The sequence below is a fragment of the Eublepharis macularius genome, chromosome 3, assembly GCF_028583425.1.
Source record: "Eublepharis macularius isolate TG4126 chromosome 3, MPM_Emac_v1.0, whole genome shotgun sequence".
Classification (NCBI taxonomy): domain Eukaryota; kingdom Metazoa; phylum Chordata; class Lepidosauria; order Squamata; family Eublepharidae; genus Eublepharis; species Eublepharis macularius.
This window is the reverse complement of record NC_072792.1, coordinates 173,593,360-173,608,974: the sequence shown is the minus strand read 5'-3', so window position 1 is coordinate 173,608,974 and position 15,615 is coordinate 173,593,360. Positions and strand designations below refer to the sequence as shown.

The following is a 15,615-nucleotide window of genomic DNA, read 5'->3' as shown; positions in this document are numbered from 1 at the left end:
GAGTGGGGAATCAAATCCAGTTCTCCAGATTAGAGTCCCGTTGCTCTTAGCCACTACACCAAACTGGCTCTCAATTAATCTGTTAAGTCTTTAAGGTGCCAAAAGGTGTTCATAGAGGTAGGTGTGGCTTATCTCAGCCTCAACAATATCACAGACTCCAGCCACCGCTACCCTGCTCTGAATTTAGGAAGAATACAAAAGGGGCATATATGGAACAACACAGAGTTTGGTCAAGGGCCTTAAAGTCGGGGTGTATGGGTATTCCCTAACATCTAAACAGACTGGTTTATATCATCTACTAAGATTCTCCCAATCAATTGGGTAGTAGATTTTTACTTCCAAAGATGTCAGGTGCAATCAGAAAGAAGCATTCCTCTTCCTCTTCCAGATGAAAAGGAATGCCTCTTCTAGCCTGGAGATTGATGTAATGCACAAAGGCAGCATTTGAAAATGAGAGAAGCTTTGTTATTCTTTCAGAACTTTGTCCATATGAAAATGCATGGATTTAACTGAAAAGTTTGGTCATGCAAACATATCAAGAAAGATTTCTTTAATCAAGCAGCAGCTCGAGGTTTTCCACTCTAGTCCTATTACCAGCAAATTCTGAAAAGACGTCATTTCCAACATTAAACTAAAGAGGGAAAGAATGTTACCCAGGCCTTCTTTCATCAAGCAATTCAAACAGGAAATGTGGGTTTCCTTTGCAGGGGGAGTTTAACAACTAGACTTTAAGCCAGAGAGAAAGCAGCACGCAGACTTTGAGACACTTGGTCCACTGTCTTGGAGAAAAAGAAGGGGGGAGATCTTTTAAAAAACAAGTTATTTATAGAAAAATGAAAAGTGAACCAGAATGGTGGTCTAGTTAAAGTGCCAAACTAGGACCTCAAAGGCCTGAGTTTAGATCCCCTTTGTGTTAGGAAGATTGCTGGATAATCTTTAATTCAATGGCGGTCAAGCTATTCAATTCATTTAACACACTGTATTAAATAATAAGTGGTCCTGAGAGCTCTTCAAAAGTATCACCCATGAAAGATTTGGGGCAAAATGATGGGGTGGCGAGGGAGGGGAGGAATAAAAGAAAGAATACCCTCTTTTTCATTGGTCCCCAACTGTCTGTGAACCTGTAAGCTCCTTTGGAATTCTGACACACAGTGGTTGGCGCAACCACAAAATGGCGGCCATAGGAGGTGGAGCCAGCCACAAAAAGGCTGCCACAAGAGGCAGAGTAATACACACAGACGAAGTCTAACTGCCTCCAACTTTTATTTCTTTTTTGCTGTTGGCAAATTGGCCTGTTCACCTCTCAGTTGCCCCTCTGTGCTACTTGGTCATCTCTAGAGATGGGCACAAATCGAATTAAGATCCAAAAAAACACACGAACCAGGTTGGTTCGTGGTTCACGAACCAGTGGTTCGTTCCACAAAATTCCATGAACTGGTCTACTGGTTCGTTTGGGTCGTATTAAAGGGGCAGTTTAAAGGGCCTTTTCCCCAGGGAAATGGCCATATAAACTTTTCCTGCCGCTTGCAAGCGGCAGGGCCCTTTAAACTATCAGCTGGCAGGCGGCAGGGGGGCATCCCCCCCTGCTGCCTGCCAGCTGATAGTTTAAAGGGACCTGCCACTTGCAAGGCAGGAAAGGGCCCTTTAAACTGTCAAATGCCCCTTTCCCTGCTGCTGCTAAGCAGCTGAAAAGGGGTATTTAAACCCCACGAACCACAAACCGGTTCATTAACTTGCCCCAGTACCTGGTTCCTAGTTCGTGATGCACAAATACTACTTAAAAAATCTTACACTGTACATAGAAAATTTGGCCCAAAAAAAGGGGGGGGGGAATCCGCCAAAAAAATCCAAAGACCAACTTAACAGTTTATTTGCAAAAAAAAGCAAGAAGCAAAATTCAAAATAGTGATATTCTCATCAAACCAGCAAGTCATAACTGTTCTGACAACCTAATTAACAGACCTGCTCCAAACATGTTGAAGAAGCACATATTTCAATGTCCTGGGACTGAAGCTTGTATTTCCCCCCTGAAGAGCTTCCTTTTGTAATTCAAATCACAAACCAGGGCCAAACTATAGTTAAAACAAAGGGTATTTACTTACTTGCAAACAAGTTTTTAAAAGATACTCCAAACTATTCTCTGTTCGGAGGACAGATGTAAAGGTGTACCACTCGAGGACTATTCCATCAATATACAAATGCTTGGTGGTGGGAGGTTTTTATTTTTCCTGGAAATTGCAAAGCCAGGTAAGCAAGTACATTATTGCAACATCTTTTAAACAATATGGGCGAGTCTTTTTGGCATCAGTTTCTCTTTGGCACTGGTTGGCAGAGGAGAGATTCAGTCACTTTTCTATAAGCAAGGAAGTCAAAACCTGTGGCTGACCACATACACCATTTTTATATTGCCTCAAAATTTACAAGACCTTTTAATCATCTAGTCATCTGCTTTGAACATAAGAAAAAAAAGCTGAATTAAGCATTTTACTCCTTGGCAAGGCTCAGTAAAAGCATATGTATAATAGATGTTTTATGCTATAAATCGAAAAAGTCATTAAAAACAGCTGCAGTTAATAGATTTAAGTGATTTTTTTTAAAAAGTCATATTTCAGGTCCTAAAGCAATTAACAGCAGCCAGGGGGGACAGGATGAAACATCATTTGTGTATACTAATTGACTTCTTGGCAGAGGTACAAGTGGGGAAACCTCCATCTTCCTCCGAAGGAGCTAAACAGGAGAGAGATTTACAATGTAATCCTATGAAGAGTTGCTCCAGTCTAAGCCCATTGAAGTAAATGGGTTTAGACTGGAGTAACTCTCCATAGGATTGCACTGTCAGTCAACATCCAACCATCCCACATGAGAACAGTCAGACAGGTTCGCTTGCGACAACCTGCCACCTCAGCATACGGAGCCGAGAACGTGCATTCCGCCAACTGAAGCCATACTTGCCAACTCTTGTCGAAAACAAACTCCAGTTCGCCATCTCCTTTTCAATCCATTACTACAGCCAGTGCTTCGGTCCGCATGACTAGCAGTGAAATCCCTAGCAGAGTTACTCCAGTCTAAGCCCACTGTGTGCTTAGACTAGAGTAACTCGACTTAGGGTTCCACTAAGACCTTAATAGAAACGTCTAACACACCTGGGCTGCCAAAAGGTAATAGTTTGTGAGTAGCGAAGCTACAAGCAGACAGGCTGTTCTCATTCACACACACAATAGTATAGCAATACCGAACACAAAACAATCACACCAAGTGAGTACGAATTATCCTTCTATGGCACTTTAGGGTGCTCAGCGTGTCTTTGTGCTATAGCAGCCCTTCACAACTGGATTGTCTTGCTCACACAGAAAAACCCAGTGGCTAACGAAAGAGATGCTGCAATTTCCAATGATGTGGGAATGCAGTCCAAATGCCCCAGAACTGGTGAGCACTAATTACTGAATTTGTCCCAAATTTGTTCACTGAGCATGGATCAATCCACCCATTCAACAGCCACGTTTGTCCCAAGTTTGCTTGATCAGAAATCAAAGCATGCAGAAAAGATGCAGGCCTTCAAACATGCAGTTGATATTTTCTAAGGCAGGCATCCCCAATGCAGTGTTTGTGGATGCTCTGGTACCCACTGATGTGTTTCCCGGTGCTAATTGCTCCTTAGGGAGCAAAGCCAGTGGGTTTTGAATGGTAAATTCAAGCAACTCTCTACTAGCTAACTGACCAGCAAGCTGACCTTATCCTAGGCAGATCTTTCTTATCTCTGGGCTAGACAAACCTCTCCTTTCATCCACAGAGGGACCAAATCTTTCTCCTCCTTTTGGAAACCAAACAGCATCTCGTCCCCAGAGCACAGCCCGTCCCACAGATCCCCACGGCAGCCACTTTGTGGCGGCACTTTCTCAAAATTCCCAGAGGTCTCCCAGGCTCAATCCCGTATGGCATCCCTGAGCTAAAAAAAGTCCTGGCTGATCACCACAACTTCTGAATGTCCAGCAATTCAAGCCTACCCTTCACACCATGGTAGATGCTGCAGCAAACATGTCATCAAGTATTAGAAAAGCCACTGCCAAGCAAAAACTGCTGCCTAGAGACCCTCTGTGAAGATATGGACCTGGGGTGGTGGAAGAAAGTGGCATCAAGCAAACGTGGAGGGTTCTCAAGGCAAGAGATGAATAGAGGCAGTTTGCTGCCGCCTGCCTTTGTGTAGCGACCCCAGAGGGCCTTGACTGTCTCCCATCAGAGTTCTAAAAAAGGCTGACCATGCTTAGCTTCAGAGGTCTGATGAGATCAGTGCTAGCCTGGGCCATCCAGGTCAGGAACCTAGGGTGGTATACCACTTTTCTAGTGCCCACTCAGAGGGGTGAACAAAGTCACACAATGTAGCTGGGGCTGAGAGGAGCGGCTTACCCAAGGCCACCTGCTGAGCTCATGGTAGTACTGGGATTCAAACCAGCAGAGTGCTGATTCACAGCCCAGCCACTTAACCACTATACTATAGCAGCAGGAGTACTCCCTATGAAAACCAAATTGTCTAGTTATTATAGTACATACCTGTCTTCCCAAGCCAATGCCATTCTCTGGAGCCTTAGATCGGCATTTACAAAGGAATAAATGATTCCCTCAACATTTCACAAGTCGGATTAATTCACTGTTTGCTAGCTTTTTATACATTTACACGACGAGAAACTTGTAGCAGGGGGAAGGCAAGAACGAACAGCTCGAATAGCACTGAGCACACCAGCCATAAAGAATTCTTCACAAAACCAATTGCTGGAGACTTGCAAAACATTGTGCATGGCAGAAATCCAAATTGGTTTAGCTGGTTTGTACAAGGATTTCAAGGAGCTCTTGATCTCTGCGCCCAGAATGTATTATGAAAAGTCATATCAAAAGCATACGAACTATTTGCATTAACAAGAGGGTGGAGAATGCTGAAATATTGCAAAAGATGTGTAGGTATTTTAAGGGTTCCCTTTCACTGGGAGGAATACACACACACACACACACACAAAATCAGATTTCAGCGCCCTGGAAGTTGATTTATGAAATCATACTTCAAACTTCTGTTTAATCAGAACATGGACCTGCTTGGGCTGAAATATGGACTTTTAACATAGCTATTGGATTTAAATTCCAGGGTGCAAGGCATGTCATCACAAGTGACAATATCTGGGTCTGTCCTCTGTACATGCTCAAACAGTGCTGAGTGCCTTTTACAGACTAACTAGTATCAAGATAATCTAAACTATGGTATTCTCTATTGCTATGTATGGATGTGAAAGTGGGACAGTGAAGAAAGCTAACAGGAAGAAAACTGATTCATCTGAAATGCGCTGCTGGAGGAAAGTTTTGCAAATACTATGGACAGCCAAAAAGAGAAATAAGTGGGTCAAGCCTGAATTCTCCATAGAAGCTAAAATGACAAAACTAAGGCTATCGTACTTTGGTCACATTATGAGAAGACAAGATTTTCTAGAAAAGTCAATAATGCTAGGAAAAGTGGAAAGCAACAGGAAAAGAGGAAGATCTAAAACAAGATGGCTTGACACAATAAAAGAAGCCATGTCCTCCAGTTTGCAAGATCTGAGCAAGTCTGTTAATTATAGGACGTTTTGGAGGTCTTTCATTCATAGGGTCGCCATAGGTCGGAGGCGACTTGACAGCACATAACACACACACAGTACACAAGAGAAAAGGGGGGCAAGTTTGACTCATTCCCCCAGTACATGAGCCAGCCAGCTCCACAGATACGGAGACAGCATAGTCAGGAAAGACCAACGGGTAGAAAAATCACACCAAAGTCACAGAGCCTGAGATGCCACAAGGCACACAAAGATGACCCATTAGGGGTGGGCAAAGAAGGAAATGATTTTTAAAACCCTGATCACAAGGAAGAAGGTCTCTTAGCCATCTTATTTTCTCACTGGGAGCAATTTCACACTAGAGTTCCATCACAAGGACAGCCATAACCATGTTGCTGAACAAAGGGGAGAATTGCCCCCCACACACCAGGAAACTAAGGTAATAGTTTCTGAAACTTGGTACTCCCAGAATAAATAATGTATCCTTATTCTAGCCACTTTGTAGATTATGTATAGGGTTAGAGGACTGTGCTTACACCACCTTCTTTTGATCTTTGCTCATTCCGTTGTGATTTCAAGATGCTGTGTGCGCTTCTTGGTTCTTGATCATATTTAATGTTTTGAACATCAGAAGACTGATCTCTGTATGCCATCAAGTCCTATTCAGTCATACTTTTTAAAGAGGAGTAAGGAAAGCGCACTGCGGTTGATCCTGTCGTCTCCAGAGTGCACTAGTCGGCACAAGTGCTAGTGGGAGGAAAGTGGGAGACGTGGTAATGGAGCAGAGCCTTTAAACAGCAATGCAACCAGGAAAGAGTGCTAGTCCTCTAGTATTGTGCTTTTGCATCCTGACTCCCTTTTTCTAAACAACCCTCCCCGTTTCTGAATGGGATATAAGGGCTTAGCAATCTCCTATTACATTTGATGAAGGGAGCATTAATTCTCAAAAGCTTATACCCAGGGGTCATTTCGTAGAAAAAGAGCTGGAGGAACTCATTAGCATAACTCATTAGCACAACTCATTTGCATATGCTCCACCCCCTGACATCACCTATCCTGGCTGTTTTGGACCCAATCCTGGCCATTCAGGGCCGAAATTAGGCCCAAAATGGCAAAAAGGGGCTGAAAATGGCCAAAAAGGGGCCCAAAATGGTCAGGATTGGGCCGCTGCTGAGCAGAAGAGTGATCCACCACCCATCAGAGGCCCGATCCTGGCCATTTCAGGACCAATCCTGGCTGTTTGTGGCCTGATCATGGCCATTTTGGGTCCCGATCCAGGCCCAAAATGGCCAAAAATCAGGTGGGTAGTGCCACCTGACATGTGACCTTTTTGGAGAACTCCTGGAACTGCGTTCCTGCACGTTCCCCCTCAAAATGAGCCCTGCTTATACCCGGGAAATCTTGTTGGCCTTTTAAGGTGTGACTGGACTCAAATCCTGCTCCTTTAGCAGAAGATACTCTTTAAGGCTAGCTGCTGGTAGTGGAAGTTGCCCAAAGTAGTTGCCCAGGTCACACTGGGAGTGGAGTGGGATGGTGCCGGGCAGAGATACGGGACAGCTGTAGAAGTGCAAGCTCCTATGTGTGCAGAAATGGGGCTTGCGAGACAGCCCCATAGCTTAGAGGAGCAAAAACTCTAAATACAGACTCTCTACTTGAGAGGAGAGGCCAGACCTAGCTCTCGCCAGTGCAAAAGCAGCAAAACCACGAAAGTTGCCTACCTCATTTTGAAACCTAGAGTGTCTAAGTTCTGGTCATCTCATTTCAAAAAAGGCTATTGTAAAGCTAGAAAAGGTACCGGTAAAGGTAACCAAAATGTTCAAGGTTTGGAGCACTTTACCTAACAAGAAAGGCTGAGGGGGTTAGAACTTTTCAGTTTAAAAAAAAAAAGGATAACTCTTCCAAAATTCTAGAATTCAGGGGCAGCCAATGAAACTGATAGCGGGAAATTCAGGGCAGACTTCCTTGCACAACACACAATTGACTTGTGGAACTCACTGCCGCAAGATGTAATAACAGTCACTAGTTCAGGCACATTAGAAAAGGATTGGCCAAATTCATGGAGAAGCCTATCAGTGCTGGCGGCTAAATGGAACCTCCATGTTCAGCAGCAGCATATCTCTGAATACCTGTCGGACAGGAAGGGTCATGGGCAGGCTTTAGCCTCCATGCACTGTTGGTAGAGCTGCCACAGACACCTGGCTGGAAATTGTGGGGGAAAGAACAGAAACTGGTCAACTGCAACCCTTCTACTGCAGACCCCCCCACCCCCTCCTCACAGACACACAGTGTTCCTGGGGCAGCATTTCAGGGTATGTGGGGGTTGCGAGGGAGGCAGGAAATGTATGCTTCCAAACAGAATTTAGCTCACAGAATTTCTGGATCTAAAACAGAGGTTCTTGCAACCCCAAAGTGCCTATCCAGAGAGAAGGCTGCCTGCTACATCTCTGTGTGAGTCACTGATGTTAGCATCTGGGTATCTGCACTGGATGCCACTGAGTGAGCCAATCGCTCCTGATGCACGTAACAATTACCTATCCTCAGCGGAGGGTTCCCATTGCATCTCTGAGTAAGTTACCGTTCTAATATTTCCTTCTTCTATTCCGGGAGGTACATATTCAGAACAACCAGTAAAGCACATTGGGGAAAATGGGATATATAGTAGCATATGCTTTTTTTGAGGCAGGTAATTTTTATGCACTCACAAAAACACTCTCTATGAGAAGCATCTATTTTACCTACAGAGTTTTAATTTGGGGAGGGGGGATGAGGATAGTACCTATCTTTAAAAACACCACTTTGTAGATTTCTTCATTAAGGTTACAAGAACTCACAACAAAACGAGTCTTTTTTGATCACAGCACACACCCTTCGGCAACCCTTAGTGTCACTGAGAAATCAAATTACATCTCCATTTTTTTTTCTAAAAAAACACCAAAGTGAAAAGAAAGAGAGAGAGAGAATCCAGCACAGCAAGCTACCAGGTCTGGGCGAAGTTGGATGACTCCCTGCTTTAGGAATGAAGAAAGAACTGATTTAGCCGGCTAAAAACCAGTACTGACAGCCAGCCCTCCAATGCGCTTAAAAAAAAGAGAAGTCACTCACAAACAACCTATGAGAGGAGGAAAGAAAATCATATACAATATAAAAGGAACTGAACAGCTCAGTTGTCTGATTAATTGATTTGACCCTAGGGAGAGAATTTCTCAAATTTCAGACAAGTAGATTAACTCCATTCAAGCAGAAAGTGACTTTATGGCGCTGCGCTTGCTAGCCTTAACCACCGCAGAGGTTTTATTCCTTTATTTACTTCCTTTATACCATGCTTGTCTCCCCACCGGGGACCCAAAGAGGTATATGTTGTTATCTCTCCTCCATTTTATTCTCACAACAACCTTGTGAGGTAGGCTAGAGTGTGAGTGTGTGACTACCCAAAGAAGTGAGCAGCAACTCACAAAATCTCATACAGAGATCAATGTTGTTAAGTCTTCAAGGTACCACTGACGTTTTGTTTTATTTTGACTAACACAGCTACCCCCTTTGCAACCAAGGCCACCTAGCAAGCCTCCAAGACATTCAAACCCGTTCTCTGAGATTCTTGTTCAACCACTGTACACAATTCTGCCTTTGCCTAGGAAAAAAACACACTTCTACCTGTTGAAGTCACACAGGTCGTATCTATAATAATAGGTTTTGAAATTATTAGACCTGGTTGGAAGAACTAGAATTTGCTTACCGAAAAGTCTGCAGAGGCTTTCAGTTCCCAAAGTTTGAGAAAACACGGTTTTATCAAGATCTCCTAGTAATCTTAATATAAGTGTTATTTCAGATGTGGGGCCAACACTCTGGTCTGGAGAGTCAACTTAGCTTAAAATGAAGTCCAACGCTATGGATGTCAATTCGACCTGGACAATCTCAGCAGCTTTTTTTTTTTAATGCAGTGTTCCATAGCTGACCTGAATAGTGGTCTGTTATATGTCATCTTCTGGCTGACCTTCAGAACAAGGACTTGTATCCTATGCAGGACAACAGGTGGCGTTCCTGCCTTTGCCTTCTTTACCATCCTCTGTACCCCCCAACTGTGCCCCTTGGGTCACTGGACCACCCAGAAACATCACAGGCAGCTGCAGTGAAAAGGGACGGAAATTAGCTAAAATCTCCTCTGCTTCTTCCATGAGCAGAAGTACCTACCATGAACGGTCAAGGCACTTAGGAGCCAAGCCAAGGTTTGTCTGAAGGACACTTCCCTACCTATTTATATATCTGATGAAGTCAGGAAAAGTCCATTGGCCGACCTAAACTTGACCCACAGTCCATCTCTTTAGAAGAGTTTGGATCCCACATTTAATATCACTGGTTCAGACAACTGGAGGATTTTAATCCTGTGTCACCTTAGAGACCAACAAGATTTTCTGAGTGTAAGCTTTCGAGAGTCAAAGCTCCTGGGACCGCTAACTCTCGAAAGCTTGTTGGTCTCTAAGATGCCACTGGACTCAAATCCAGCTGTTCTACTGCAGACCAACATGGCTACCCACCTCAACTGGTTCAGACAATACATACTGCCTGAAGTGTAAGCAGAAGTCAGATGTGCCTGTGACCTGCTCCTGATCTTGCTGTGGAGGGAAAGGAAGAGTTGTATCTTCTACAAAGCCAAGTCAGCTATTGACCCTGCAGAATAACAAACTCGGGAAAACAGCTTGCACGCCATGATCTCCGTTCTAAGTCAATAAACCCAAACTGTTGCATGTCCAAGAACACCATATTTTAATAATGCATCTAATTTTTCTGCAATTTTGATCACCCGGCTTTTAATACAGAACGCCCCATGCATGCATGCACATGCAACCCCTTTAAAAGTTATTCACTTAATTTCTACACTCTTAACCACAGCTAAGAATTTGATTGCACTAAATTGGAACAAACCTACGCAACTATCAATTAAGCAATGGTACTTGAAGATTTGGGATTACATCATCATTGAAAAGATAACTAATAATCTTTATAACTAGAATAAAACTTCTAATAGTTCACATTTTTATGAAAAATGGCTACCCTTTTATGAATATATTACTGAAAAAGAATTGCAAGCCCCTAACAGATTATATCAATCTATATTTGACTCATAACCTGATGTTGTAAATTGGAAATAACTAAATGGCTTTATTTTCATTGATACATTTTTATGGGTTAAATGTAAGTGATAACATTTTGGGAAAGAAACTTACCTGAAGTTGATGTTTTTCTTCTAGTTGTTAACTGTTTATAAACTTTTGTACATAGGTTTTTTTTCCTACATACTGTTTAGATTACAAACTGTTTGTATCTTAATGCTTTTGTTATTAAGGTTATTATTCTACCTTCCTTGTACTGTTAAAAGTTCTGCAATAAAAACAATTTAAATTTAAAAAAAAAGAAAAAAGGGAAAAAATGTTATTCACCTAAATGTATCAGTTTGCATAATTCTGGAACTTCATTTCTTAAGATTATACTGCTTATTTGAGGATGAGGAAATTCAGACTTTTTATAGGCAAATCAATAGAAGTCTGACAAGTTTCCAGTGCTCATGATGGAAATGTAACAGGAGAGCAAACAGCCATGGCCTTCCTTGACTTCATCTTTTAGTACCGTTTCTTGGTTCACCTCCATTCATTCCATAAACATTAACTGTTCTTCCTTTGCCTGAGAACATATCACAACCTTTTTACCCAAGTACTAAGTCATAACTCAGCACCTCTTTTCTCTCATCCCAACGAGTATAAATCACAGCCAGACCAACGTTCAACTCCAGATCTGCCACACTGCCAAAAGGCTAAAATTATTTCTGATGCTGTAGTTAGATTGTGCACTCCAAAGAATTTTTGGTATTGTTGCTTTTGACCTTTGTATTTTTCCATCAACAAGAGCATGAGAACAGGGTTAAAACAGTTTAATTTTATAGAGAAACTATGAAGTAGGTAAAAGGAGATACCTTTTACTGCAAAGTCCTCCTCTGAATGTACTCGGCACATAACAGTTGCAAATGCTCTGTAGGTGGGCATGAAACCACAAAGCCAGGAGTGCAAATCTTTCCCTTCAGAAGGCACTTATTTTTCACACGCAAACACCAGGAGGTTGGTAAGCAGAATGAAAAGACCACACCAGAGATTGGCATGCTGAGTACATGGACCGAACCAGCACCGATTCCCCTATCAGCTACATGGGAAGACCCAAACAGACAGACACTCCAGAGCATATGAACCGCACTATCAGAATGTACAGGTTAGCTATTCCGTCCTCTAAAATAAGCACACTGGCCTTCATCAAAGGTCTGTTTGAGGTGTTCAAATGAGATGGCACATAGGAAGCACATACATCCATGTCCAATCTGAAGCGGGGAGATCGATATTCCCCTTCTTTAGGCAAACCCAGAGAAATGGGCCATTTTAATTTTCCCCTCTTGCTGCTACTTCTGTTATCTCCCAAGGAACCTTGTATATTCTGTGTTCCTCTTTGGAACCACATTGCCAAACAAGTAGGGATTCCCATGTGCGTCAGGGCACCTCCTGTGAGACCTCCAGGAATTGCTTTCCTTTTGCACCAGAATTTATGAATCTTCAGCCAACAAGCACTCAGATCTACAGCATGAAAGGGTTATACAAAGTCAGTTTGGTGCAGTGATTAAGAGCAGCAGGACTGTAATCTGGAGAACCGGGTTTGATTCCCCACTCCTCTGCTTGAAGCCAGCTGGGTGACCTTGGGTCAGTCACAGCTCCCTCAGAGCTCTCTCAGCCCCACCCACCTCACAGGGTGATTGTTGCAAGGATAAAAATAGCACACTTTGTACATTGCTTTGAGTGGGCATTAAGTTATCCTGAAGGGCGGTACATAAATTGAACGTTGTTGTTGTTGTTGTTAAAGCAAACATGAAGCTGTAGTCAGTCATAAGTTCCAACACTGAGACATTTCTCTCCTTGCATACCCAACTTGCCATGTACAGAAGCTGAAAACAGAGCAGTCAATCTAGACTTGTGGAATTTCAGCTCTCTATCTACAGACCAAATTATCTGGAAGACAAAGATGTTAGGAATAAAGAAGAAAGGGGGGGACTTCCTAGTCAGGCATCTAGCCTCTGGTGAATCTCCATAGCACAAATCCAGGAGAAACACCTGTTGCTCGTCAGGAAAAAAATACAGAAAATGTCTGGGCTATAGCAATGGCACTCGTGCACATTTCTGTAGCTATAGAGTTTGGGGTGGGGAGGGGGGAAAGATGTATCCACCAAGTGAAGAATGACAATCGATTCTTTCAATATGGGCCTCTTCTTTTCCTGTTAAGCAACTTTCCTGCTCCAGTATACAATCATCAAAGCAAACATACAGAACAGAAAGTTTCAAGCATAAAGCAGTATTTACTTATTCACTGACCACTTTTCTCTTGCAAAAGAAAGAGTGAAGTCCCTGGTACCAAACTTCGCCCTCTCCTTACCCATTCCGTCACTGTTTCCTTATAACAAAGCAGGTTCAATGGACTTCACTCTCTCTTTCTCTGTCTCATTTTCTCTGCTAGGCACTACGTCATCAAACTTTAAAGTTGAACGGGATCCCATGGGAAATCAAATAGATTGGGTGTAACACAAGACTTGTCATGCTAGCTTCAACTCTTCCCCACAACGTCAAGTGGCATTCTCTCATGACTCTCAATAAACTAATTCCACTATATTTCATTTTCTTCTGCTGCTGCTGAACAGGTCTCCACAGTCCACATCACAGAAATAGTTTTCTCCGGCTAAAAAAGCAACAGGCAACTAAACCTGCTGGATTAATGAAAAAGTCACTAAATACCACCAAGCATTCTTACGTTATTTGAGGGTCAACAAACGTCTGGGTCTGTTTCTGGGATGCTTGCAAGAAATAAAAGAGACACTACAATCCAATGACCGAACAACCCCAATCCTGAAGAGTTCAGAGACTCTTCTTGGTTTGTTCAATCATGTGAACGTCTACTTGCTTCATTCCGCTCAGAAAGGGCAGTACACCGAAAACTGACAAACTCGCTCCTCTGCTCATAAACACCTTTACAAAATATTCTCAAAACATACTACAACCTAATATACAACGGCGTAATTATTTTAACCTACTTTTGGGCCCCAAATTAAGGCAGATATTTATTTATTTCAATTTATATTCCGCCCTCCCTGCAGCAGGCTCAGGGTGGATTACAATCAGTATAGTAATTTAAAATACATATAACTTTAAAACCAATAAAACCACATAAATATTTAAAACATACAGCAGCAGACTTCTCCAATAACCACCACCCAACCATCTCCAAAGTATTTAACAGGCTGGGTGGGTAGGGGGGGTATGTTTTCCTCTAGTCGGCCGGTGGGGAGACCCAACCAGCGTCAACCATATGCCTGGCAGAACAATAACAAATCTGGCCGGCCCCTAATCTCTTTAGACAGAGCTTTCCACCAGGTTGGAGCCAGGACCAAAAAGGCTCTGGCCCTGGTCAATGCTGGTCCTCCAGATCTGCTCTGCTAACGCTCGCTCTTCCGGGGCATTCTACCGAAGCCACAGTTTAAAGATCGTGTTCAATGCATAGAGTGACAAATCTAATTCTCCGTATTAATCATGAGTCACTCTGGGCAAATTAATCCAGAATTAAAGGGGTAAGGGAACAGAATATTGCTAAACAAGACCATAAATGTTCTTTGCAGGGGAAGCGGGGTGCTCACCGTCTCATCTTCTCTCAAGTACTGGCAAAGGAGAATATGAAACTCGAAGGTCATTTTAATTCTGCAATGAAGTCTTGCCAGTACTTTTTGAAAGTGCTGTCGATGAATCATGCAGAGACTTTCACCTACTGTCCTTTAAATAGAAGGTACTTACTTACAGACACTTCCAGTGGCATAGCAACTACCAATTCACTTTAATATCATTGCTGCTAACAGGACAGCATTTTAGCCAAAGGATTGGATGGGGTGGGGGGAAGAACCACACACACACACACACACACACACACACACACACAGAGAGAGAGAGAGAGAGAGAGAGAGAGAGAGAGAGAGAGAGAGAGAGAGAGAGAGAGAGAGAGAGAGTACTGCAAATGTCCTACCCACATGTGGACTGGGGACAGCTTTGCCATCAGCCCAGCAATGAGGGTTCCCCCTTTGAAAAAAAATGCATTACAGAAAATTGTACTTTAACACTGGCAATCAGGAATACATGCGCTTCAAGCACTTAAAAAATTAAATTCATAATGTGGCAAGGCATTCCTGCGATGGTAGGAGAATAAGCATTGCTGGTCGCCAATTTTCCTTTTTCCAAACTGCGGCAAGAGCCATCTCCTGTTTCAAAAGTCTGACGGGGCAGGGTAGGAGGGGGAGAGTCCAGAAACAGAACTTTGAAGGAAGATGCTCGGCTGCCCCACAACAAATTAGTGGCAAGCTCATATTTATAATATTAAAAGCATGACATGGTTTTCGTTTGAGATCTGAATATGTGAACCCACCCTATATCAAATCTTATTATTCATCCCTCCTACTGCACTGAGAAGAGGGTTAGATGAGTTTGAGGCCTCTTCCAACTCTTATAGCTCAGTGTTTTTCTACTCTTCTGGTAGAAGTAGGATCTCGGGGAGAAAAGGGTCTTTCCCAACATCTGGGGTCCAAGATTCTTTATCTGGAGATGCTAGGGATCAAACCTGGAACCTTCTGCATACAAAGCAAGGGTTGTATCTCTGAGCTATAGTCCCCCCCCCCAAATCACACTCAATGAAGAATAAATCAAGTAGCGGCAAATATTTCAAGAGTCCTTACCTATTTTAAGAGCCTGAAAGCAAATAATCTAGAAGGTGCCTTCACTTTTTGAAGAGGCTTTTTGGAGGCTTCCAACAAACCTAGCTGAAAGATTTAGAAGAGGTATTGATTTCATGCAAAGACCAGTAGCATCTTCCCTTTCTGCCTTTTTGCTGGAGAGTTCACTATACAGCCAAACCCACTTAGCAGGAAGCTAATGTCAATGAGATCAAGGGATGGATTTAGTAAGGGACTGGCTGC

At 42.9% G+C, this 15,615-nt stretch overlaps 1 protein-coding gene across 8 annotated transcripts in view; it reads right to left on the bottom strand.

Annotated features, from left to right (window-relative positions):
• SYTL2 (synaptotagmin like 2) overlaps positions 1 to 15,615 on the bottom strand; it is a 98,534-nt gene that overhangs the window by 80,963 nt on the left and 1,956 nt on the right. For 7 of the 8 annotated variants that reach the window (XM_054973736.1, XM_054973742.1, XM_054973741.1 and 4 more), the window contains exon 2: positions 15,376 to 15,459. The exons of the other annotated variant lie outside the window; for it this stretch is intronic. The gene's annotated coding sequence lies outside the window, so the exon portion shown is untranslated. The remainder of the gene's footprint in view (positions 1 to 15,375; positions 15,460 to 15,615) is intronic. 8 annotated transcript variants of the gene reach the window in all.